This window comes from Gopherus evgoodei, chromosome 4 (genome assembly GCF_007399415.2).
Source record: "Gopherus evgoodei ecotype Sinaloan lineage chromosome 4, rGopEvg1_v1.p, whole genome shotgun sequence".
NCBI lineage: Eukaryota > Metazoa > Chordata > Testudines > Testudinidae > Gopherus > Gopherus evgoodei.
The window spans coordinates 141,390,159-141,414,902 of NC_044325.1; the positions used below are offsets into that span (position 1 = coordinate 141,390,159).

At 48.6% G+C, this 24,744-nt stretch overlaps 1 protein-coding gene across 2 annotated transcripts in view; it reads right to left on the reverse strand.

Moving 5' to 3' along the window:
• PLEKHA6 (pleckstrin homology domain containing A6) overlaps window positions 1-24,744 on the reverse strand; it is a 137,629-nt gene that overhangs the window by 82,408 nt on the left and 30,477 nt on the right. The window contains exon 1 of one of the 2 annotated variants that reach the window (XM_030561513.1): window positions 18,006-18,289. The exons of the other annotated variant lie outside the window; for it this stretch is intronic. The gene's annotated coding sequence lies outside the window, so the exon portion shown is untranslated. Of the gene's footprint in view, window positions 1-18,005; window positions 18,290-24,744 lie in introns of those variants that run through there. 2 annotated transcript variants of the gene reach the window in all.

Below are 24,744 nucleotides of genomic sequence, written 5' to 3' on the forward strand. Positions count from 1 at the left end.
CATTACTGTCGTGTCTGAGCAGCTCATACCCATGGGTGTATCTAGCCTCACAGCACCCCATGTTATCTCCATTGCACAGATGGGGAACTGAGCCAGAGAGAGGTTAAGTGAGTTGTTCATGGTCACACATTGTACCACTGAGACATTGGTGCTTTAAGCGGCTAGAGGTTTATCATCATAGCAGGAAGGGATTAGTTAATCCCCCAGGAATATCAGGGTGGTAGTTAGGCTCCCCGCCCCCCCCCTCGTCAGGAGCCTTGGCCAGGCTTGGGAAGATGTTGAATTATTAACCTCAAAACTATGCAGTTGTTCCCTGTAACCTAGGAAGCTCGGTTCTGCAAATGGAGATTAAAACCCCCTGGTGTTAGCATGACTGCATGTGTTTGCATGTACGTGCGAGGGACTAGGTGCATGAGTGTGCATGCATGTTAGGTGCAATTGTGTGTGTGTGAGAGAGCAAGCCAGCCTCTATAGGGGAAGGTGAATGAGGTGGACTGGCGTCCCTGAAATCAGTCCTTTCACTAGTGCAGCTGGTGCCAGGCCTGAGCAGCAGGTGATGGCCTGGGGGTACATTATCAGGTGGGTCCTGAGAGTGGTAGGATCCCAACCCCTTTGACTCACAAGATACAGCTAGGGTTGCCAATTTTGGCTGGAAGCTTTTGCCACCTGGTGTAATCTTTAATTCAAGATTAATCTTTAAATTCCTGGAGACTGCAGGACAATCCTGCAGGGATGGCATCTTTAGCTGCAGCAGACAACTAGCTTGCCAGCTCTGGGCCAGGGAGTGCCTTCCCACAGAGCGGAAGGCACCTGGGGCTCTATCTGGTCTCCTCACGGCTCTAACAGGCCACTTTTTAACCGAGGGGGAATCAAAAATCAAAGCGCCCCAGCTCCCTGCTGCTTGGAAAGCCCAGCCCCTCGCATTCCATCTCCAGCCATGAACACAGTGGCCAGGCTTTGACCTTCGCAGCGCAGCGGCTGTGTGCATTGCTGGAATCTCCTGGCTTCGACTTCTCCCCCACCCCGCCCCTTTCCTGTTCGGCGGCCCCTTCGCCAAGGCGAACGCCCTGAGCACATCTGGCTCGGTTGGATCAGAGGCAGCTAACGAGTCCCACTGCAACTGGAATCGCAGCCTGTGATTGCACAGAACAACAGGCCCGGCTGGCTCCCAAATGAGTGCCAGGCGCTCTCTCCCCTTCGCCTCCAAGATCTGGAGCATTCTCCAGGCCTGTTAGCTGCTGCTCCCCAGGGAGAGACAGGGAACAGCAGGGCAAGAACAAAAGATATTAAAACACAAACAAAACAAAAAAGGCACCATCCGTTTCAGTGTGGCTCTAGACTCCAACCCTGCCCATTTGCTGTGCTTGGGGTTACTTTAATAGTAGTAAAAAGAACGAGGAGTACTTGTGGCACCTTAGAGACTAACAAATTTATTTGAGCATAAGCTTTCGTGGACTACAGCTCACTTCTTACTAACATGGCTGCTACTCTGAAACCTTTAATAATAGTACATGATCTCTTTTCATCCCTGGATCTCAGAGCATTTTACAAAGGAGAGAAAGGGTAATTATCCCCATTTTATAGACAGGAGAAACTGAGGCGAGGCACAGACAGGTGACATGACATGCTCCAAGTCACACAGGAAGGCAGTGGCAGAGTTGGAAATTAAACCCAGATCTCTGGACTCCCCGTCTTGTGCTCTATCCACTAAACCACGGTGCAGCCAGTGCTTTGAGATACACTGCAGAGACTGGCTCATCCCGGGCCTCTGCATTCCACATAGTTTAGGGCTAAACTAAGTGGATCTTTTCAAGGAATAGATACAACCGCCGCCAGGGCCCAGGATGTACGTTTGGGTTGGTCTATGGCTACAGCAGACACAAAACCTGCCTCTGGATCTGAACGGCCCCCCCTGTTTGAGTATTTCTGATCCCTCCTCTCCACTATTCCTGACATTCATCCTCAGGGTCTGGCCTCTCAGTGCATATGGCCGTCTTCAACACCTTCCATATCTGGAAAACAAAACTGCAGTCGTGTAGGTGGAAAGAGATGGGAGACTGGCCCATCAGTTCCAAACCAAGCATTTCAAGACTTCTGCTAGCTTTGAAATTATTCTTCCCTTTGTATGGATGGGGAAAACAGCTAAAGAGAAGGTTTAGAGAACCCAGGAGTCCTTGCTCTAAGCACTAGGCTACAGTGCCACTCAGAACGGTCTAAATTCCTGAGTCGCTCTCTAACAGACAGAGCAAGACCTCTCCCAAAATATTTATACTCAAACTAGGATGTAGCCAGAGGGTGACTAGCTCACGGCTGTGACATCACAGCTGCAACATTTTACTTCCTGAAATCATAAGAAATGCCCTTGACAATTTTTTACAGCAGTATTTCAACAACCAATAGGGTACCAACATGGAAATGAACTTCACCTCCGCCCGACAATCATTGGTTGAATGGCCCAACAACCCCAGCATCCCAGCTGTCAAACTATCCTGAACAAATGTCTGAGAGATTTGTTCTACCCGCCATCCTGTATTTCAGACAACACAAACTGGATGAAGGGCAGAGGGCTGTTTGTGGATGGTTTGAATACAGCTATGTTTTCCCTTGATAAAAATATTGAGATCCAGTAAACTTCTAAACACACACCATGAACAAACTGTAAATAAACATAAGCATGGGTTAATAAAAATCTCAGGAGCTCTGCTGTTATTGTTACTCTAATATCATCTGTACCCTTTAGCATATGCAGGTAGCCTTCTAATTAACACCTATCTAGGTAGCACCTCACGCAGGATAAGCCTGTTTCACATGTTTAGAATGCTTTGTGAACCATTACCACGGAAATGCAGCTACCTCTGGGGTGGAAGGTGGCAGCCAGCTAGCATGCAGCAGAACAGTACATGTAAAAGGAAACATCTTGGCTAAGGCCATCTGAACAAAACCCCTGCTCATCTATAAAGTGCCCTGGGATCTTTGAGGTCTGGGTAGAGCAAGCAGGAGCTCAGGTTCTTGCTGGGAAAAACCCTTCCATGCAGCATTGGACTCAAGCTTTGGTTGTGGTGCTCACTCAAACCTGCAGGGATCTGAACCTGTGGCTATAAGGAGGGTTTCCCTTTAGAGGGCAGGGAGCATCTAGGGCTCAGCATGACATTTTAAAATGATCAGGCACATTACAGAGCCATAACCAGGGCCCCAGTGACCAAAGATCACCTGAGGCCTGTTCTCAGCCCTAGAGGCTCCCCACAACAGAACCACAACCCCAGTGAGGTATCTTTATTTATTGCTGATGTAAGAGCCTCTTTGGTGGCAAGAAGCCTCCTGGAAGCTTCTAGAGGGGAAGTGAATTACTCAGTGCCTGGCTGACAAGAACAGGGCTTGCCTTCCCTCTGCTACCTGCAGCCGTCACAGCAGGCCTCTTGGTAACTCAATTACATGCCCCTGCGCCTGCTAATTGAGCAGCAAATCCGAATGATGGCACTATCCCTTGAAATTTCAGCCCTGTTTCCACATGCAAGACAGCTTCATTGTCGCCTGTCCCCCCAAGGCCTGTGCCTTCAAGATACTGGAGCTGGGCTTGCTTCACCCCACCTGCTATCCTTGGTTCTAACCAGGTGCTTCTTGTTCCGAAGGCAAGAGACCCTTAGCACAGTTAGCTCCCTGGAACATTTCTTGTTAATTTCATCACATAATGTATATGCCCTGGCTGAAAGGCAGCATTTGCCCATTCCTCCCTAGAGGCTGCAACCCCCTGAGACACTTGTTTACTATAAGGGCTAGTCTACACTGGCAGCACTTTAACGTGGCTTGGGTGGTTGCGGCAGAGTGCTGGGAAACAGCTCTCCCAGTGCTCTAAAAACACCCACCTCCACGAGAGGCGTAGCTACCAGCGCTGGTGCACTGTCTACACTGGCGCTTTAGAGAGCTGAAACTTGCTGCGCTCCAGGGGGTGTTTTTTCACACCCCGAGCGAGAAAGTTGCAGCGCTGTAAATTGCCAGTGTAGACAAGCCCTTAGATCTTACATAAGAACAGCCATACTGGGTCAGCCCAGTACTGTATCCTGTCTTCTGACAATGACTGGTGCCAGATACGTCACAGGGAATGAACAGAACAGGGCAATTATGGAGTGATCCACCTGCTGTCATCCAGGCCCAGCTTCTGGCAGTCAGAGGTTTAGGGACACCTGGAACATGGGGTTGCATCCCTGACCATTTTGGCTAACAGCTGCTGATAGACCTATCCTCCATGAACTTATCTAATTCTTTTTTTAAATCCAGTTATAGTTTTGGCCTTTGCAACATCACAAGGCAATGAGTTCCACAGGTTGACCATGCACTGTGTGAAGTACTTCCTTTTGTTTCAAACACGCTGCCTATTAATTTTACCGAGTCGCCCCTTACATCTTGAAGCTGTAGATGTCACGTTTCTAGTCATTTTCTCCATTCATTGTTTTATAGACTTCTATCATATTCCCCCTCCCCCCACTGCGCCCTGAGTTCTTTCTTTTCTAAGCTGAACAGTCACAGCATGAGCTGTTTTTAATCTCTCCTTGGATGGAACTTGTTCCATCCCCTCTCTTTTGTTGTCCGTCTTTGTACTGTTTCCATTTCTAATATATGGTTTTTGAGATGGGGCAGCTAAACTTCCATGCAGCATTCAGGGTGTGGGCGTACGACGGATTTACATACTGGCAGTGCGATATTTTCTGTTTTATCAGCTATCCCTTTCCTAATGGATCCTACCATTCCATTACAACAAACCATTTTGCAATTTGGTCCCATCCTTCACCATCTTGGGTGGGCTCATGGCCCCCCAGCTACACAAAGGGCTCAAAGCTACACAAAGCGCCACTATTCTCTGTCCTACCACTCACTCAGGGGCGGCTCCAGGCACCAGCACTCCAAGTGCGTGCTTGGGGCGGCAAGCCATGGGGGGCGCTCTGCCGGTCTCCGCTAGGGCGTCAGGCAGGGTGCTTTCCACGGCTTGCCTGCGGAGGGTCCGCTGGTCCCGCGGCTTCAGCAGATCCTCTGTGCTTGGGGTGGCAAAATGTCTAGAGCCACCCCTGCACTCACTAGAAGAGAACAAGAAAGAAGCAAAGTAAAGTCTCCTCTGCCAGCATCTGCACTGAACTGGACACAACAGCCATCTCTTCTTTATAGGCAAGCAGAATCCTTCCAAGATTTAAAAGGTGCACTACAGCGAACAAAGGCATAACAATTGTGTGGCTAAAGCACTACACGTTGCATCAGGGACTCTACAGAACAATACTGAAAGCTGTATTGTAGCACTTTAATTGAAGGGTTCAAGCACAAGGTGAAGGACATTAAAAGAATTAATAATTACCCACCTCGCTTTTCATCTGTAGATCTCAAAGCACTCTACAAAGCAGGTCAGTACTATGATCCCTATTTTACAGATGGGGAAATTGAGGCACAGGGCAAGGAAATGACTTGCCCAAGGTCGCCCAGCAGGCTAATAGCAAAGCCAGGAATTGAACCCAACCCTCCAAACTCCCAGTCCAGTGCCATGTCCCCTAGGCTGGCTTCTCCCAACTGCAACAATAACTGTAGCTAGACCAAGGGCCATATTGTGTTCTGACTCGTCCCCACGCTGAATTAAGCGAATGCCAGTGGGTTTTTGTGGAGTAGCACCAGAGGTAAGGCTGGGCATTAGTTGCCTAAAAAGGTTGGGGGTGGGAGAGGTGATGAGCACTCCAGCTGCTCGTCAGGTATTTATATCATTGGATTCCCATACACTCATTAGCTCCCGTTAAGTACTACAGGAATTGGCCCAGACTCATAGAGCACTGATTGCAAATTGCAGCGCCTAGGATCATTACAGCCAGAACAGGGGAGTCAAACTGCCACACCCAAAGATCCATCTACTCTGTGCACTGTACACTGCCCATCCTGTGGCTGACACCAGCTGCTTTGGAGGATGCTGCAAGCATAGGGAGGGCAGGGTTGACTATGTCTGTCTGTTTTCCCCTGTCCTGAGCAAACAAAGAGATGTCAGCCCTGGGGGTTCAGGCAGAGACAATCCAGCAGATTGGATTGTACAATTTCCTAGGAGAGACATTCCTCATGGCAGCTGGCCGGTTTTCACTACCCTTTGGTCATATATTTTATTAGCACCCTGTTAGGTTTCTGGGTCAAAATGCCCCTGCCTCTGTCAGTGATCTGTGTGTGTGTGCATGTATATACATACACGCGCTATAAAAATAATCCATTGCTAATGCAGATAGAAATTGATGGAGGAGAGGAGGGGCAGTAGACTTCCGGTTGCTCTCAGTGCCCTCTGATACCATCACTCAGCTGCTGGGCATTCCACTGTCCTGATCTTCTGCCTGTTTTGTCCTTCTTGGCAGAGCTGGGCCCCGTACTCAGTCCAAGAGCAGGAAGCGCCTCTCTTTGAAAAGCGGTCCCAGAACTATGCCATCGTTTGTTCGTGTGCAGCTGGAACCGTTGTGAGTTTCGCAACCATTTCCTCACTGGACACTGAATCCTTCTCTCTGTCCCCTCATGGCCCACTGCACTGCATGGAAGCAGGGACAGGTCAGGAGCTGGCCAGAGGACCAGGGGGGAGAAACCTCACTCTTCTTGGAGCACGTCATCTATCCATGGGAAATGCAGAGGCCGTTGCAGCTTTGCTTGGCTTCTTCTCCAGTCTGCGGCCTGGCTGAGTCTCAGATTGTTTTTGCCTGCAGCCTGGGTGATTTCTCAGCTGTTGTGGCTGCTCTGTGAAGCATCCTCAGAGTCAGGTAACAACACGCTCTGCAGATTCCATGCATACCTGACCTGTCCATCCTGCTGATGCACTGATCTCATTACCCGTCAGCACTACAGCAACACAGGTACGGATAAGGCAAACTAAAGGCATTTAAATAACTGACAAGAGTGTGTGTGTGGGGGGGGGGGTGTGCATACGCACCACTGCAATCTGCTGGACAGAATCATAAGAGCTTAGCTGTGTGTCATAAACCCTACATTGCTAATGGGGATTATCCTGCAGCTCTGGAAGTGCGGAATTCAAGTTCTATCCCTGCTGTCACTTTGAAATTGTGCGTGGCAATAATTTGCTGCAGCGCAGTGAGGTTCCTAGACTGGTGATTGAATTCTCCCCACAAACAGGTTCCACTGGTAACACAATAGTTTCCTGTACATGGCTGTCACACACACATACATACACACACACTTGTGCAGAGGTTCTCACAGTTTTGACTCTGGTCATCTGGTTTTGTGGACACTGAACAACTTGCAATGGATTCTGTAACATGGACACACACACACACACACACACTAGGTGTGCAAGTCCAACACATGCGTGCAACTCCCACTGACTTCAATGGGAGTGGTGAGCATGTAGTCGAGGGCAGAAGTGGGCCCAGAGTATTTCAAGAGGCAATTTTAATTATGAGACTTAGTGGAAGAAGGGGTCAATGGACTCTGAAACCCACAATTCATAGCAGCAAGCTGGATGTGTCTGTGTTTTGAGTGAAAGAATAATAAAGCCTGGTGGATTATTACCAGCATACTCTACTCCAGTGCCGTATAACAATAGATCGAGCTCCCTGAGCCTATTCACCTTAATAAAAAGAAGGCTGAGGATTGATTTGATCACAGTCTGTACGTACTTTCATAGGGAACAAATATTTGATAATGGACTCCTCAATATAGCAGACAAAAAGAGCCAACAGCTGGAAGTCGAAGCTAGACAAATTCAGACTGGACATAAGGTATACGTTTTTAACAGTGAGGGTAATTAACCATTGGAACAGCTTACTAAGGGTTGTGTTGGATGTGCCATCATTGGCAGTTCTTAAATTAAGATGGGATGTTTTTCTAAAAGAACTGCTCTAATTCAATCAGGAATTATTTCACTGACGTTCTCTGACCTGTGGTGTACAGAAAGTCAGACTACATGGTCCCTTCTGGCCTTAGAATTTGTGAACTATGTAACTGTGAGATGCAGTGCCAGGATGTACAGAAAGCAGCCATGTTTGTTCCCAGAGTCGTTGCAGATTATTAGAAAGGAGATGCAACACATGATCTCACTCTCACTCTCTCTCTCAGAGAGACATGACTTTTGTTTTTCCTTGCAGCCACTTTCTATAATCCAAGATAGAAGCCAAATTCAGATGGAATGCAAAAAATTGCTCCCTGGATATGAAGAAAAATATAGCTGAACCCGGGAGTTCAAAGATCAGGAGTCTAGCCCCACCAAAAATCAGAATATTTGCTCAAAAATCAGGAGATTGAAAAAAATAATGTGTTTTGGGTTCCTTTATTGGCCTTTTAGTGCTGGAGCATTTTGAGGTCACATTTTAAAACATTTTCTCTGCAACCACAAGAGCAAAAGAACATAATTTAAATAAAAGCTGAGCTCCTTAGCTAATAACCTGATTCCAGCAGCTGGGGATTTAAGAAAAATACCAAATATCGTGATACTCATAATAAAATCATGAGAGTTGCTAACATGGTGAGAAGCATAACATTCAAGGACCACAATTTCCATACATAAAAAAGAAATAAGCATATCACGAGCCTTCAATAAACCAGATGCACTGTACACAACAACCAACCAAAACCCCAGCATCGCTTTACCCCAAAGTTCAAGGATACAGCATTTAAAATGAGAGAGGCATCATTAAATACATCTTCCGAATGCTGGGATCTGATTGGCTAAAGACTATTAATCACATGACCTTGGAATTTCATAGCATTCCCTCAATATTTACTGCGAGTGGACTAGTTCCGTGAATGAAAACAACACATTCTTTTCCTAAGCATTGTGGCCCATCCCCAGCACTGGGTGCCTCATGCTCACATAAATAGCTCAGCCCATTTTAGCAGAGACTGAGGGGGTGGGACGAGCGCCACTATGACCTCAGCACCTTATTTTTTAAGAAAGAAGAGTCTGAAAAATACTCCCACTGCCTGAGTGTTAAAGGCACCATGCCATGGTCTCGCCCTCACCCTGCAAGTTCTACCCTGCCTGGGTCCTTCCTGCGTTTCAGCTCATTTCCTCCTACACACCATCCAATCACCTCTGCTGGGTGTTTCCTTAGCTTGGCTTCATGTCTCCTTCCACACAGCTCATTTCTCCACCCTCACACCTGCTCAGCCTTCCAGAGTCAACCTGTGCTCCGACGCTGCCTGCTCCAAATGCTTGCAACTGATCTCTTCTTTTTGTATGGCGTTGTAACAAATCTGAGACTGCTAGGCATGTTGGCTGCTAGGCTATGCCCCAGGGGCAGCTGGAACTTCACGGCAGCAGCAGGGATAATTATTCAACCCTGCCTGCTCCAAAAGCACAAAACTTCACTGCTTGAACTAAAGGAGATTCTTTTTGGCTGTATAGGGGATATGACACACAGTTGAGCAGTTCCAGTCCCATCTCCTAGAGGGCTGTGTTGCACACACTGGTCAGTTACAGTATTCCTCTTGGGGAGAGAAAATTGATACCTTCCCTTCCTCTGTGTTTGTAAGATACTCTTTGCCCCTATAGCCATCAGCCCAAAAGTTTGAACTCCAGGGGATATACAGCCAAGTGTCCCTAGAAGAGAGCCCTATGCTCTGGAATTTACTCTCTCTTCTGGTCCAGAGTCAGAGCATGGCTGCTGTTAGGGTGCAGTGCACTTTGGCTTCGTCTACACTGGAGTATTTAGCCACCAGGCAGTGTAAACCTCTAGTGTAGATGCACCACAGCAATGGGGTTTGCAGTCATGGTAAGTTGCACCATTGCAAGTCATATCTTACACCACTGCGGCATCTACACTAGAGGTTTCCATTGATGTAGCTACAGGAGTGGCTAAAAGCCCCTAGTGTAGACAAGACCTATAGCCAGAGTGTATTTATCCTAGTAGATGTTGGATAATAGTAATAGTACAGAGGAAGGACTGTCTAGCTTCAGACTTGGGAAGAACCGGTCTCCCACAATTCCCTGCTCTGCCACAGACTTCCTGTGCAATGCTGGGCAAGTCACTTTGCCGCTCTGTGCCTCAGTTCCCCATCAGTAATGCAGGGATAACAGCACTGTCCTGCATCAGAAGGGTATTAAAGACTGTGAGGCGCTTCGGCGCTATGATGATGAGAACCATACGAGCACCTTAGATAAATAGGATGGTTTTGATTTCGGCCACTTAACTTCAATTTCTGCAAGGAGCACAGCTACCCCACCAATGGGAGCAGGATAAATAGGCAGCCTGGGATAATTATGCTGAGCCAGCAGCTCTCCTAGCTGGTCATTAAACACTCTCAGCGCCCAAGGTTTGGAGCACTGGGGCTCAAACCTGTCATTAAAAGAAGCATCAGGGCCAGATCAGCAATTTACTCGCAGAGAAATTGCACCAATATTGGACGGATAGTTCGTGGGCCTGACTTCATAGCTGTCACCGGCTGCCATGCCCTTTGATTGCGGGAGCTGTGACTGTACAGGGTTTAACCCCAGGCAGCAGCATGACAGAGCATTGGGTGGGTGCAAAGGGCACAGGGTGTAGCTGGGACTGAGACATAGGCTGCCCTGTGAATCATGGGCATCTTCCCAACACCCAACCAGTTCCTAGAACCTACCACCACCAAACAAGCAAGCAAGTGCTGTATCACCGGCAGAGATTCTACAGCAGCTTAAAAGGACCCAGGCTTGAGGGGTCCTGAGAAATGGAGGCTGCAGGCGCTCAGCATCTCTCAGGACTGGGCCCTTATGGTTTGCCAGGCCCATGCAAAATCATGGAGGTTTTCAAAGGGAGATTCCCAATTCACAATCACGCTTGCCACTTTTCCTACTATCACTCCCCTGCGAAATGAGTCAGGCTCGTTATTCCCATTTTACAGCAGGGGAAACTGAGGCATGGGGCAGGGGAGTAACTTGCTGTTGGGTCACACCGTGGAAGTGCTGGAAATGAAAGTGGGATATTCATGTACAAAGGCAGGGGGCACAGGTCCGGGCATAGCACCGGGAGCCGTGGAGGGAGTTGGGAAGTCACTTCCCTTCAGTGTGCTTCTGGAGAACGGGGGCAAGGGTACGGCCCTAATTCATGGACACATGGGAGGTTGGGAGGACTGAGTGTGTGCGCGTGCAGGGACCTCCTTTAGCACAAGTGCTGCAGCTCTGAAGATCCTGCATTCACACCCTGCTTACCTCCCATGCATGGGATGGGGGACACCATGTGCTCATCTTACTCAAGATCACCTGTGCCATTCTAACAGCTACACTCAAGCAGAACCTACCGGGCGCGATGCAGGAAACTGGGGTGGCAGCCTCTGGCTTGTATTATGCATCGGATTGGGGGATCATCTGGTCCCTTCTGACCTCAAAACCTAGGCTCTGTCCTCACAACCAAGGCCCTGCTCTGCTCACAAACCACCACCAAGTACAATAGGAAACAGGTCAGAAAGAGATGCCTGCTTGTGTCCAAACCAAAGCAGCATCCACAGACTTGTCTGGCTGCTATTATAAGTTTGGTTTGAAGATCTAACTCCCAGTGCATGCCTAATGATAGTAGTTCTGGGCAGCTTTAATTAGTAGGCCTTCTAACAGCCCTGGGGCCCAGCAGCCCTTTAAATGAGTGGAAGTACTAGCAAGAAAACCACCACCTAGCTAGGAATGGGAGCTGCATTCCTCACCTGATTATCATCATCAGAGCAGAGCTGGGGGGAGAGGAGGTACTGCCTGCTGCCAGAAACAGACAAGGGCCCTGCAAACCCACCTCCAGCACGGGAGGGAAACCCATTGTTGGCAAACAAGCCCCAGCCCGGAGAGCCAACCGGCTGCAGAGAAGGAGGACAGAAGGAAGAAAGAAAAGGCAGCAGCCTCTTTCAAAACCCAGGGCCGCCCCTTGTTTTGCTGGCAATGTTATGATTCAAACAGCAGCAGTCACACATCACGGGCTGGGGCTAGATCACCGAGAGCTGACACAACCGGGCAAGATAAGTAGCAGTTCCTGTCTTCATTATCTTGATGGCACCTGGAGATAAGAGACGAGATGCTGCCCTGATGGTTTGCTTGCCTCAGGGCACAGTGACCACTGTCTGGAGTGGGTGGGTGAGATCCTGTGGCCTGCGTTGTGCAGGAGGTCAGAATAGATGATCATAATGGTCCTTTCTGACCTTAAAGTCTATGAGTCTCCCTAGAGGCGGGTTTTCTGCTCATCAGTGACCAAAGACAAATCCTGCATGAAGTCAGGTCTTGCCAAACCCCTAGTGTGAACTGCTATAGGCTAGCATTTGCCACACTGCAGCTTTGCCGTGTGCACCAGGCATCTGCACCAGCGTGGCTATGCCAGGGGCTGGAATTGGGGCAAACCTGGCCCTGGCCCTAGCCAGCTCCAAGCTCCCAGGGCATGCTGACAGTCGGAGGAGGCTAATAAGAAAACAAAGTGGATTGAAGAGTCAGGCCTACACTAAAGCCATGCAAGGCTTCGGCAACAAATCCCAGCAACTTTGTGGATAGTGCCTGGCTTTGCTGTGGCTCCAAGAGGTGCAGTGGTTGAGTGGTTAAAGTGCTTGACTGCATTCCCGAAGGGTGTGAGTTTGTCTGACTTGATTTCACACTGAAAGGTCACCTCCAGTTCACCTAGCTGCAAAATGGGTAGCTGATCCATTAGGTTAGGCCAGTCAAAGGTGGTTGGATGTGATGCTGGCCACATCACTGCCTCGTGTACCATTGGCTATGAAACTGATGTGTCTTATCCTTGTCAGCTCACTGAGACAGAGCAAAACCAGATTTGGGGAAGGACAAGCAGAGTATGTGGATGGGAATTAAAAACTGGGACAGAGGTTCCCCTCTGAGGTTCTCACAGAGGGGAGGGCAGACTTCTTCTTCCCCCGGCTGAGTCTTCATGGCCAATGTTCCAGGCCATCCTCAAAACTGAAATCAAACCAAGCTGCTGCATTGCAATAAATTAAGAATTTTTCCTAATGAAAACACTGATCCCAGCTTAATCCTGGTGGCAATATTACAGCACGAGGGTGGGGAATCTAGCGCTGCAGAATCTGCCAGCCAATACCCTGTCTGACTACAGCCAACACTTGATGCTTCAGAGGGAAGCACTTCATAGCTACCCCGCCTAAGCAAGAGGAGAAAGAAGCAGCTACAGGTGGGATTTTTGAAAGCACTTTGCATTGGCCTAGCTCTGCCCCATTGAAGTCAGTGGGACTTTTGCCAATAACTCCAATGGGAGTGGAGTGCTATAGGAGATCCCATGCTCCGCATATACACCCCAGTCTCTGGGTGGCTAACACAGGCCATCAACCCTCAGCCTTACCCAGCCCCTAGGGAGTCTCACGTATAAAGAGATACTGCTCACCATGATTTCTTGTCTGAGCAGTGTGGCCTATTGGATGGAGCACTGGACTGGAACTCAGGAGACATATTCCCAACTCTGACCTGCTGGGTCACCTCAGGCATGTCACTTCCCTGCTCTGTGCCTCAGTTTCCCCATCTGTGATGATGATATAGACATCCTTTGTAAAGTGTTATGAAATCTACTGCTGGAAAGTGCCCTATAAGAGCTAGGTATCACGGTTCCATTTCTAAGGCGTTATTAAAGGGTTAAATCAATGCTCAACAGAGGTTTTCATAAACAGTTAAACACTTGTTAGTTGTCAGTATGTTGCCTATAACAGTCTTCTGACATACTTATAACCATCTAGCATATATGCTACTAGTGTCTGCAACATGCCTATAGTAGCAGTTCATCATTAATTAACCCTTTATACCAAAGGTTCCATTTCGAAAGGGTTTCGAAAGCAGGCCCAACAGAGTGCAGCAGTGGTGCAACTCACTGCAGTCTCCGTTATAAGCGATACGCATTTGTACAAGAGCTAGTCAGAAATTTTGCCTAAATATGTTTTGGGTTTTTTGCCCCAATATGCCAATTCATCAAGACCAAAACTATTTGCAAAACCGGGCATGGTTCAACAAGATACCTGCTTTGAAAAATGTTGGTAAAAAGAGTTTAGAGATTGTTGAAACATCCTGTTTCTAACATTGAACTGGAAAGCTGGGGGGGGGGCGTTGAGCAAAACAACTTTTCATTTAGAAATTTTCATAATTTACACTGAAAGGTTAAAAAAAAAAGGTTGAAATTGAAATGAAATGTTTTAATTGACTTGAACCAAAAACACTGAGGATCTCGGTTTGCAAAAATTGTCAGGGTTTTGACTTTCCCTCCTGATTTGGGACTGGAGAGTTTTTTTAAATGTCAAAAGTTCTTATGGGACAGGAAAACCATTTCTGGGCCAGCCCTAATTTGGACGGTTACAGTGGAGAACTGTATTACCAGAGTATTTATAAAGTATCATGTAACCGTCCACCTTGTCCTGGTTACAGGAAAATACGAAGGGTACAGTTATTTTGCAGGAGAGAAGAAGTTCTGGGCAATTAAACTTTGATCTTGGGGTTTATGCCATCACTAGAACCTCAAGGTGGAACAATGATGGAAACTGTCAGCTCTTCGGGGCAGGGTCTGTCTTTTTGTCCTGTGTTTGTACAGCGCCTAGCACATTGGGGTCCTGGCCCATGACTAGAACTCATAGACTCATAGACTCTAGGACTGGAAGGGACCTCCAGAGGTCATCGACTCCATTCCCCTGCCTTCATGGCAGGACCAAATACTGTCTAGACCATCCCTAATAGATATTTATCTAACCTACTCTTAAATATCTCCAGAGATGGGGATTCCACAACTTCCCTAGGCAATCTATTCCAGTGTTTAACTACCCTGACAGTTAGGAACTTTTTCCTAATGTCCAACCTAAATCTCCCTTGCTGCAGTTTAAGCCCATTGCTTCTTGTTCTATCATTGGAGGCTAAGGTGAACAAGTTTTCTCCCTCCTCCTGATGACACCCTTTTAGATACCTGAAAACTGCTATCATGTCCCCTCTCAGTCTTCTCTTTTCCAGACTAAACAAACCCAATTCCTTCAGCCTTCCTTCATAGGTCATGTTCTCAAGACCTTTAATCATTCTTGTTGCTCTTCTCTGGACCCTATCCAATTTCTCCACATTTTTTTTGAAATGCGGTGCCCAGAACTGGACACAATACTCCAGTTGAGGCCTAACCAGCGCAGAGTAAAGCGGAAGAATGACTTCTCGTGTCTTGTTTACAACACACCTGTTAATGCATCCCAGAATCACGTTTGCTTTTTTTGCAACAGTATCACACTGTTGACTCATATTAAGCTTGTGGTCTACTATGACCCCTAGATCTCTTTCTGCCATACTCCTTCCTAGACAGTCTCTTCCCATTCTGTATGTGTGAAACTGATTGTTCCCTCCTAGGAGGAGCACTTTGAATTTATCTTTATTGAACTTCATCCTGTTTACCTCAGACCATTTCTCCAATTTGTCCAGATCATTTTGAATTTTGACCCTGTCCTCCAAAGCAGTTGCAATCCCTCCCAGTTTGGTATCGTCCGCAAACTTAATAAGCGTACTTTCTATGCCAACATCTAAATCGTTGATGAAGATATTGAACAGAGCCGGTCCCAAAACAGACCCCTGCGGAACCCCACTTGTTATACCTTTCCAGCAGGATTGGGAGCCATTAACAACTACTCTCTGAGTACGGTTATCCAGCCAGTTATGCACCCACCTTATAGTAGCCCCATCTAAATTGTACTTTCCTAGTTTATCTATAAGAATATCATGCGAGACTGTATCAAATGCCTTACTAAAGTCTAGGTATATCACATCCACCGCTTCTCCCTTATCCACAAGGCTCGTTATCCTATCAAAGAACGCTATCAGATTAGTTTGACACGATTTGTTCTTTACAAATCCATGCTGGCTATTCCCTATCACCTTACCACCTTCCAAGTGTTTGCAGATGATTTCTTTGATTACCTGCTCCATTATCTTCCCTGGCACAGAAGTTAAACTAACTGGTCTGTAGTTTCCTGGGTTGTTTTTATTTCCCTTTTTATAGATGGGCACTATATTTGCCCCCTTCCAGTCTTCTGGAATCTCCCCCATCTCCCATGATTTCCCAAAGATAATAGCTAGAGGTTCAGATACCTCTTCTATTAACTCCTTGAGTATTCTAGGATGCATTCCATCAGGCCCTGGTGACTTGCAGGCATCTAACTTTTCTAAGTGATTTTTTACTTGCTCTTTTTTTATTTTCTCTTCTAAACCTACCCTCTTCCCGTAAGCATTCACTACACTAGCTCCTAGAGGCTACCGCAAGACTAATCATATATTAAAGCAGGCCAACACCAGGGCCTAGGAACAACAGAGTTCTAGTCCAGTTCCAACACAGACTTGGCACAATGCCTCGGGCAAGTCACTTCCCTCCTCTGCACTTCAGTTTTACTAGCCTGTAAAATGGAGGCGAGAGTACTGAACGCCAGCATGGGCTGGGAGTACTGTTTAATGTTTACAAGGTGCAGCCACTAGATTTGCTTGCAAAGCCCAGCATCCTGCTGCTTTATATAAGACCAGCTGGAGAAAAGGAGGAGCTATCAAATGGATTGGGAAGAGCTCCTGGCTGTATGGGGGAAACCATTCTAACCAGATGGTTGGAGGTGACCAGCTAGCCACATAATAAAGTAAGGGCTAGCAGAGGGAACACCAGGCTGCTTCAAGCAGTGAGGCTGGGGACTGTGCCCTGGGGTTGCCCCTCCCGTGGCTGCAGATATGCGGCCTCCAGAGCCTATCTTGTCCCACAGTGTCAGTTCAAAAGGCAGTCGACTGGACAGTCTGACAGCTCAAAATGGCTTGATAAGATGTACATGTGTGCGTCTGTCCGAGGACACACCCACTTCCTCCTTTGCCAGGCACAGAAAAGACTTTACAAAGAGTAATAAAAGGATTTCTTTCCTATACCAAAGCCCGACTTGAACAGCTCTTCCAAGAGATCTCAGCCTTTTATCTCTGGATGTATTGACTGACTTTGCTCACCAGGCTAGGATAGTAGAACACGTTTCAGAGCAAGCCAGCAGCCCTTCACAAACCACAATCTGCCCGCAGCCCCTACAGCATGATTTACCCACAGCCCAGCCGCCGGCCCCCACGGCATGGTCAATTACCCTAGAGAAATTGACCCTTCCTGTGCCATAAGCCATTGAACACTCTGGAGCAGAGACAGGAACCGATTTCTGCTCAACACATCTCAGTCAGTCTAAGGTTAATGCTTGATGCATACATATGTTCACCTCCCGCCCTATAGCACATAACTCTACTCATTCTTGCAGAGACGCCTTATTAGGCGCTACCTACACCTTTCATTTATCTCAGTCCCACTACCAAGTGGTTCAACCCTTTGGAGCCAGATATAAACTCCACAGAGCACAGACTTTAGATAGAAGTGCATGGGGCTTTACCTAAGTCCAACAAACAGTAGGGCACATTGCAAGTCAGGTGTAAGTTGGTCCAAACACCAGCCTAAGTAGTAAAGTCTTGTAGCAGTCAGTGTAACTCAGACACTGAGGCAGCAGAAAGGGGGTGTGAGATAAAACAGCCTGTCTCTCCCTCTTTCCCCCTCCCGCCCCCCATTTCTGAACACAACTCTGAATTTGGTAAACAGCCTCCGATCTATACCCTGGACCAATCAAAAAATCCTGGGTCCACAAACTTTGGCATGTTCAAAATCTGGAGGAAACTCTACAGGCTGGGAAAGGCTCTCTTGCAGCCATCTTTCAAGGGGGAATCCCAGACATCCTTTCCGAACCCCGGCCCCGCAGCAGACTGCGCTGGAACCATGTAACGGTCTTTTCACCACCCTTTGCCATAGGTGCTGGAACCAAGGGGCTGCTGCACCCCCTGACTTGAAGCGGTTTCCATCATATCCAGGGTTTACAGTTTGGTTCAAGGGCTCTCAGCCACCGGACTATACAAACTGTTCCAGCACCGCTGCCCTTTACAAACACCTAGGAAAATATTTCCCCACGCTTCTGTCTGACAGCAGATTCTCTTTGTGCTAGATTGATCCCCAGGACCTTCCCTGTCACCCCCATACCCTGCTGCAAAGTCAGGGCAGCCCTGGGAACCGGACACCCAGATTTACCTCTACTCCAAAGGCTGCCACGTCCACCGATGCCAAGGAACAAGAGGGCTAAAAATCCAACCTGTGGCTCCAATGTGGAGGGACTGGAGGCAGAGCCAGGAAAGCAAGGGAGGCGCCCGGTAGAAGGGGAAAGGGGGGGAAAGGGAAGGGAAAGAAGTGGCAACAGCGTCTCTCCTGGTCCTGGCAGGGCTGTCTGTGAGAAAGCACCGTCCCAATGCTGGAGGGGCTGGAAGGCTGATAAGCGAGGTTTGAAATCTGAAACTGCAGGTTGGCTCAGTCATATATAAACACACACACACCCATTCATTCTGCTCTCACGCCACCCCTGCACGCTTCCTTGGTAACATTAGGCAGCCCTCTAGCTGCACCACTGGAAAACAGGCGCTCAATGAAATTCAAAGGGAGGCGGGGCAGAGAGAGAGAGACCTGTCAAAAAAAAGCAATCAGCCCCCGTGTCGTCTCAGGATCAGTTCTGGAAGAAAAACTGCTCACAGAACAAAATCAAAACCCAGCATCAGTTTTCTCCAACTCCGTTGAGGGAACCGATCTGTTTTTCTATCCCCTGGGGAACAGCTCTGATTCCACAGCCTGCCAGGCACGGGGGCCAGAACCATTTGTACAATGGGGATGCTGAGAGCCATTGAACCAAACTGTAAACCGTGCATATGATGGAAACCACTTCAAGCCAGGGGGTGTGGCAGCATCCTCACCACGCTGCCAGGATAGAAACATCCTGCTCTTGATTGCAAAGTGGTTTGCAAAGGAGGGCAAGATCACCACCCCCATTTCACAGACAGGAGACCTGAGGCACAGAAGTGACTTGGCCGTGGTCACCCTATGGCAGGGCTGCAAACAGAACCCAGGTCTCCGGGGTCCTGTTTTAAGGAACAGCAGCTAGTGCATTTGCTTCAATACATTCCTGCACAGCTGTCATGTTTACTACAATCAACACCACTACCTGGCACTTCCATCACATGAGAGCATTGAAGTCCGGAACAAACATTATCTAACTCACCCATGCAAGGCCGTTATGTGATGGCATCACCACCCCCATTTTCCAGAGGGGCTAACTGAGGCACAGTGAGTTTTTGTTTTTTTTAAATGGCCTGCTGCTAAGGGTGAAATCCTGGCCCTATGAAATTGAGCAGAGGATCTGTGTCATTGATCTCCACAGGGCCAGAATTTCACTCTAAGTTCTTCCACATGGCTTTCCATCCAGAGATCCCAAAGCACATTAGAAAGGAAAGTCGGTATCATCGCCACCATTTTACAGGTGAGGAAACTGAGCTGCAAAAAGCAGAAGTGACTTGCCCAAGGTCACACGAGGTCAGTGGCAGAGCTGGGAATAAAATACAGGTCTTCCGACTCCCAGTCCAGTGTTCCAGCTGCTGGATGGAGCTGCCTCTCTCAGGCAATGCAATAGTATCTATACTGTACGATACACTGTATGCATTTATATGTACTAATATTACATTACTACAGGCATGTTGTCTTATTGCCATTTCAGAGCCTGACCGGGCGAGCCCACTGCAAGACAGGACTCCAAATGAAGTCACTCACAAAGCGCTTGTGAGCTTGGCCTTCACTCTCAGACTTGAATTAGAGCTCCCGGATAATCTATACACATCGTAGTGCCTCTTTCTAACACAGGATCTTCAGTCTGCAAACTACACAGCAGCTGGCCCAGATACACCGCGCGGCATCAGGTTAAACCATGTGCCATTTCGAAGCGCCACTGAACTCATCTGACATGGATTTTCAGCCCAACAGCAGATTCAGCTTGTTCCCCACTCTGGGGCCGGTATCAGATGGGGTTTTACAGTAATCCAGCCTTTCCAAAAACAAAGATTCACCACGGGCTTTGTTGCTGGAGGGAACTATCCTGTCAGAAGAAGAACAGAACTACCTGACCTACTAGCAGGACTTTTCCAGCTCTGATTTCTACAGCCATCAAAATCAATGGCCTTGAGGTCAGCAGGATTGGAATTCAGCCCTGTGCTACATTGTTCTTTCTGAGATTATTTATTGGGTCCAGATGGTACTGCTGTGATCACTCTCTTAAAAGGAGCTTCCAAGAACCTTTGAGTCTGGAAAGTCCATGAGCACGTTAAACGCACCAACCAAATGAAACAGGATTTCAGAGCCAAACCTGCATCTCCAAGAGTGGCAGGTGCCAGAGCTTTGGAATGGACGCTGATCCCAACTAGCCAAACTACACTAGGCTGGAGACATCACAATAATATTGCCTAGCTCTCAGGTAGCACTTTTCACCCATAGATCCCAAAGCTGGTCAGTATCATTATCCCTGTTTGATGCATGCGAAACTTGGGCCACAAGGAGGTGAAGTGACTTGCCCAAGGTTACCCAGCAGCAGAGCCAGGATCTAAACTCAGCTCTCTGAGTCCCTTCATCACTTGGCCCTATTGCTCCACTGGCATTAGAGGGGCTCCCGCTGGCCATGATGGAGAAGCAGAATTCACTGTCCATTGCTTTCCAGCACCAACACCACTCACAGCTGAGAGCTGGCTTAGTTTCCCCCCAGCAGCCTTTTCCTGGTAGCTGTCGCTTTGTTCCATCAACTAATAGGCTCTAGCTATACTGCTGATGTGCCATCATATGACCCAGAGCTGTTCGGTGACCACAGAGAGAACTAAGCAAGATAAACAAAGGCATTTTGATACCCAAAGTAGAGAGTCGGGATACGGCTAATGCTGTCAACCAAGACACCCTGCCAGATTTCCTCATGCCAATGTCATAACGATCCTCACTCACTTCCGCTAAAAGAAACCAATTGAGCAAAACCAAGACACTCACAAGGGAGGCTCGTTTCATCAGGAGTTCACCTGGCCTGGCCTCTTAGCACACTTAGGAAACCTACTGACTTTGACGGGCACCTCCCCTGTTTTCAAAATGCTGCATTCACCTACGCTCCACAGCTGGAACAGCTGCATACCTGGGCTCCTAGGCAGAACAGCGAACACTGGGCTGTGGCTAGTGTATTTCATTTGACAGTTCAAATTAGGGAGCACTGGACAGAGGATCTAGGTTCATTCTCTCTCCAGACCTCAGGTCTCCATCTCTGAAATGGGGGGTGATTATACCCCCTTGGTTTTCTCTACTTCAATCAGTCAGCTCTGCAGTGAGTCTCTCTCTCTTGCTATGTGTCTGTGCAGTGTGTAGTGAAGTGAGGTAGGCCTCCTGGGAGCTATTGTGACACACACAATAAACACAACTGCAACGTTGCTTATGAGCAACAGAAGCCAACGCTGGGCTGAGGAGCACCCTGTTTGACTGGCCTGAGCTGTCTGGGGAGCACTCACCCATCCGAGACGTTCATAGGACTCCCCCAAGCCACCTGGCTGGTTACTCAGCTCGATTACAGCTAATGTCTCGCAAAGGAAAAAAGACACGCTAATCCTTAATTAACTGCATCAGCTGGAAAACTCCACCTTGCCACACCAAAGAGCTTGGCCTACTGCACAGTCTGTCCCCTTCCCAGCCATTCCTTTAAGGGGAGAGGCCGGTAGGTTGTGGGGACACTACATCCATATGGACTGATATACATTCATTCTAGAGCTCACCTCCGAGCTGGTCGCTTTGAGGGCAGCAGGCAGTCACTATTGCAGTTGGATAAAATTTACCTCACCCTGTCAAAGGTTAAACTTCCCTCCCCCCACATTGGCCCCCTTTATCCAGAAAGTCTTTACTAAAATTCTGCCAAATTGGAAGGAGATTGGGAGGATTTCTCTGCCTTAGTTGGTGTCCCCAAATGCTGCTAAGTTATCCCTGCTGCCGGGGGCTTATTTCTGGGGCTTGTAAAAATACCTTGAGAGAGCAGATTTGCCCTTGGAGGGGACTGGATTGCATCAAGCATGGAACAGACCAGACTGCCTCAAGCGTCAGGTATTTTCATTGCAGCTGATCATGACCCCAGCTGATCATAGGTCTGCAACAGCAATAGTCTTGGTATAGTCTGGCAGGAACAGGCGTATCCAAACTGGAGTGGCAGGAGATGCTGCACATCAGCCTACAGATGCTTTGACCATGCTTGTCCAGGGACCCAAGACTGGCAGGGGGGGGGGCTGCAGACCAGGAATAGAAGCCAAAGCGAGAACAAGCATGGAAGGTTATCACTGACTGGAATGGGAAGAGATTGGCTGATCGAGGGATACGAGGAGTGTTCAGATGGTTAGTATCTGGTCAGGCAGAATCAGGTCAGCTTCAAGGGAGATCTGGGCCTGGTTTACAAGGCTGCCACTCATTTGCTGTGGGACCTCGTCAGTTTTGAATCAGCCACCTCCACCCCGATGCCTAGATGCTGGGGACATTAAGAAAGCTGTAGCTGGAATGAGGATTGCAGGCCATTACCTATTTCCCCTGCTGTAGCAGAACGCAGCTGCAGACTTCTGATCAATGCTTGTTACAGGAGGTACAGTACCAGGTACATGAGAGAGTGCTGGAGTGGGACAGCACTAGAGTGGAGCTGATCCCCTCGCCCCGGTGCGACTGCCAGACGAAACGTCCTGAATGTGCTGTGCAATGCAGAAGGGCTGCATCCGTGACGCGACAGTGCTCATGGCGCAACATCCAGATGTGGCGAGTCGGGGCCCAGACGGTAAACACGAAGTGGAATCCCTACAGCGAACCCAAAGCGGCCCCTATCTCCCAAAGCCTCGGGCAGGAATGCCCGGCGATAATGCAGGCATTAGGAGGGATAAGATAAGGGCCCGGCAGGCTACACGCTATCAAGCCCCCCTCCTAAAAGGGATCTAAGGAAGTTAACTTGTCTGCAAAAGTTTCCTCAAGGCCGAGAGTTGGCATGCAAGGTCTCGACCTCCAGGAGTGGGATTCCAAGGAGACTCAAGGGGGGTTTAAAGCCGTTTAAATTATGTTACTCATTATTTAAGCAGAGTCTGGACAGGGAGATGAGAAGGATTTAAACTGATTCATGGTCCAGAGTCTCTCCTCTCACACACCCTGTTCCACACATGGAAGTTGCCTTTTGGTTTTGATGTGTGAGAGAGGAAATCAAGGTCTTTGCCCCACACATAAACAGGCCTCCAGTCCCATTTGTCCCCTGGATTTCATTCCAAATTGTTGCTTGCCGCTCTGGTGAGCATGTTGGAGTGACACGTCCTTGCCACGCAAACGAGCACCTACTGGCTACCTCCCAAGCTGCATATCGGGACACGTCCGATATCAACAGCACGACATGGCAACATCCCAGGGGGTTGCGGAAGACAGCTCTCCTCGCCCGGACACAAAACAAGCCATTCCCAGGGCTGGCAAAGGGCTGAGGGAGGAAAGCGGTGGCTAACAGAGTTAGTGCACTCGCCTTTCCCTGGTAGAGACGCCGGCTGGAATCTGGCTCGGCCACGCAAGGAGCACGGTAGGGTCCAGTCTAGTTCCATGCTGAACTGGTGCTTTGTGTTACACATACTGAACAAACAGCCGCGCCGGACCTTTCTGCACATAGCCCCTTCCATCCAAAAGCCTTCAAGCGCCCTGCCCGTATGAATGGATTTAGCCTCACAGCCTCCCCAGGGAGGCAGGGCTGTGTCGTCATCACCATTTACACACAAGGAGTGCATGCGTTAGCTGACTCACCCAGGGCCCCAAAGTTTATCAGTATCAGAGCTGGAATGCAGATCTCCTGACTGCAAGTCCCATGCTTTAACCACTAGGCCTTCCCCACCTGGTCCCGGCTCAGGAGAGGACCAGGAGGAGTGGGATGCCAGGGAGAGCAGCACATTAGGATTGAGGGGCATTGGCAGAGCCCAGAACTGGGATCGGGAGGGTTGCTGTGTGTCAGTATGAAGGTGTGTTGGCGGAGCTGGGGATAGGTATGTTTGGAATAAGAGGAGGCTGCAGGTTAGGATGGAGAAGCACTGGCAGAGGTGAGTCAAGAAAGCTTGCACAGCACCTGTTTGCTCTACACCTGACTCCAGCTCCCACTGTCAATCCCTCACTTGGATGCACTTTAAAGAATTCATTACATTCACACTCCAGCAGTTGCTTGTTGTTTCCAAATAGGACAATCTATTTGATTCAGAAAACACCAAAGCAAACAATTTGTCTCATACAAGCTGGCAGCCGATTCTCCTTGACAGGAAGAGAGCGCAAAGTGCACCTCGGGGGGAGGAATGGAAAACATGGCAGCATTAGACTTACAAAACCCAGAACAGCTCATGATTGCTGTTCAGCCGACCTGAAAGGATACACCGTGTTGGGGAAAATTAACACGCTGGATGTGGGAGCAGGGGCATGCAGAGTGCAGCAGGCCAAGCTCATCGTGCACAGATGGACCGTGAGCAAGAGAGATGACCAAAAACACCAGCCCCAGCCATCCATGGCCTCTCCTCTCCAGCCTACGATTTGCCACCCAGCAAACCCACTCAGGTATCTCACCTCCAAGAATCACCAAGAGCTGATGCTGCAGAGGAAGGAGAACTCCCCTCCCCAAAAGGCACCAGATCCCTTAATCCTTACCCAAAAGACACTCCCTCCCTCATCCTCCCCTCTTCAATGCCGTCTCCTCTCTGCTGTTACTTGTCTCCTCTCCTCTCTGCCCCAGGCCCTGCACCCCTCTCTCTGTACCCCTCTGCCTCACGTGCACCAAGGACTGTGTTAAAATGACTGACAATCCCAGTCTCTACTGGGCCGCAGTGACGGCTGCGATGGGGACTCGAGTATTAGTGGCATGCTCATCTGATTGACAGCCTAAGGGCTGAACTACATT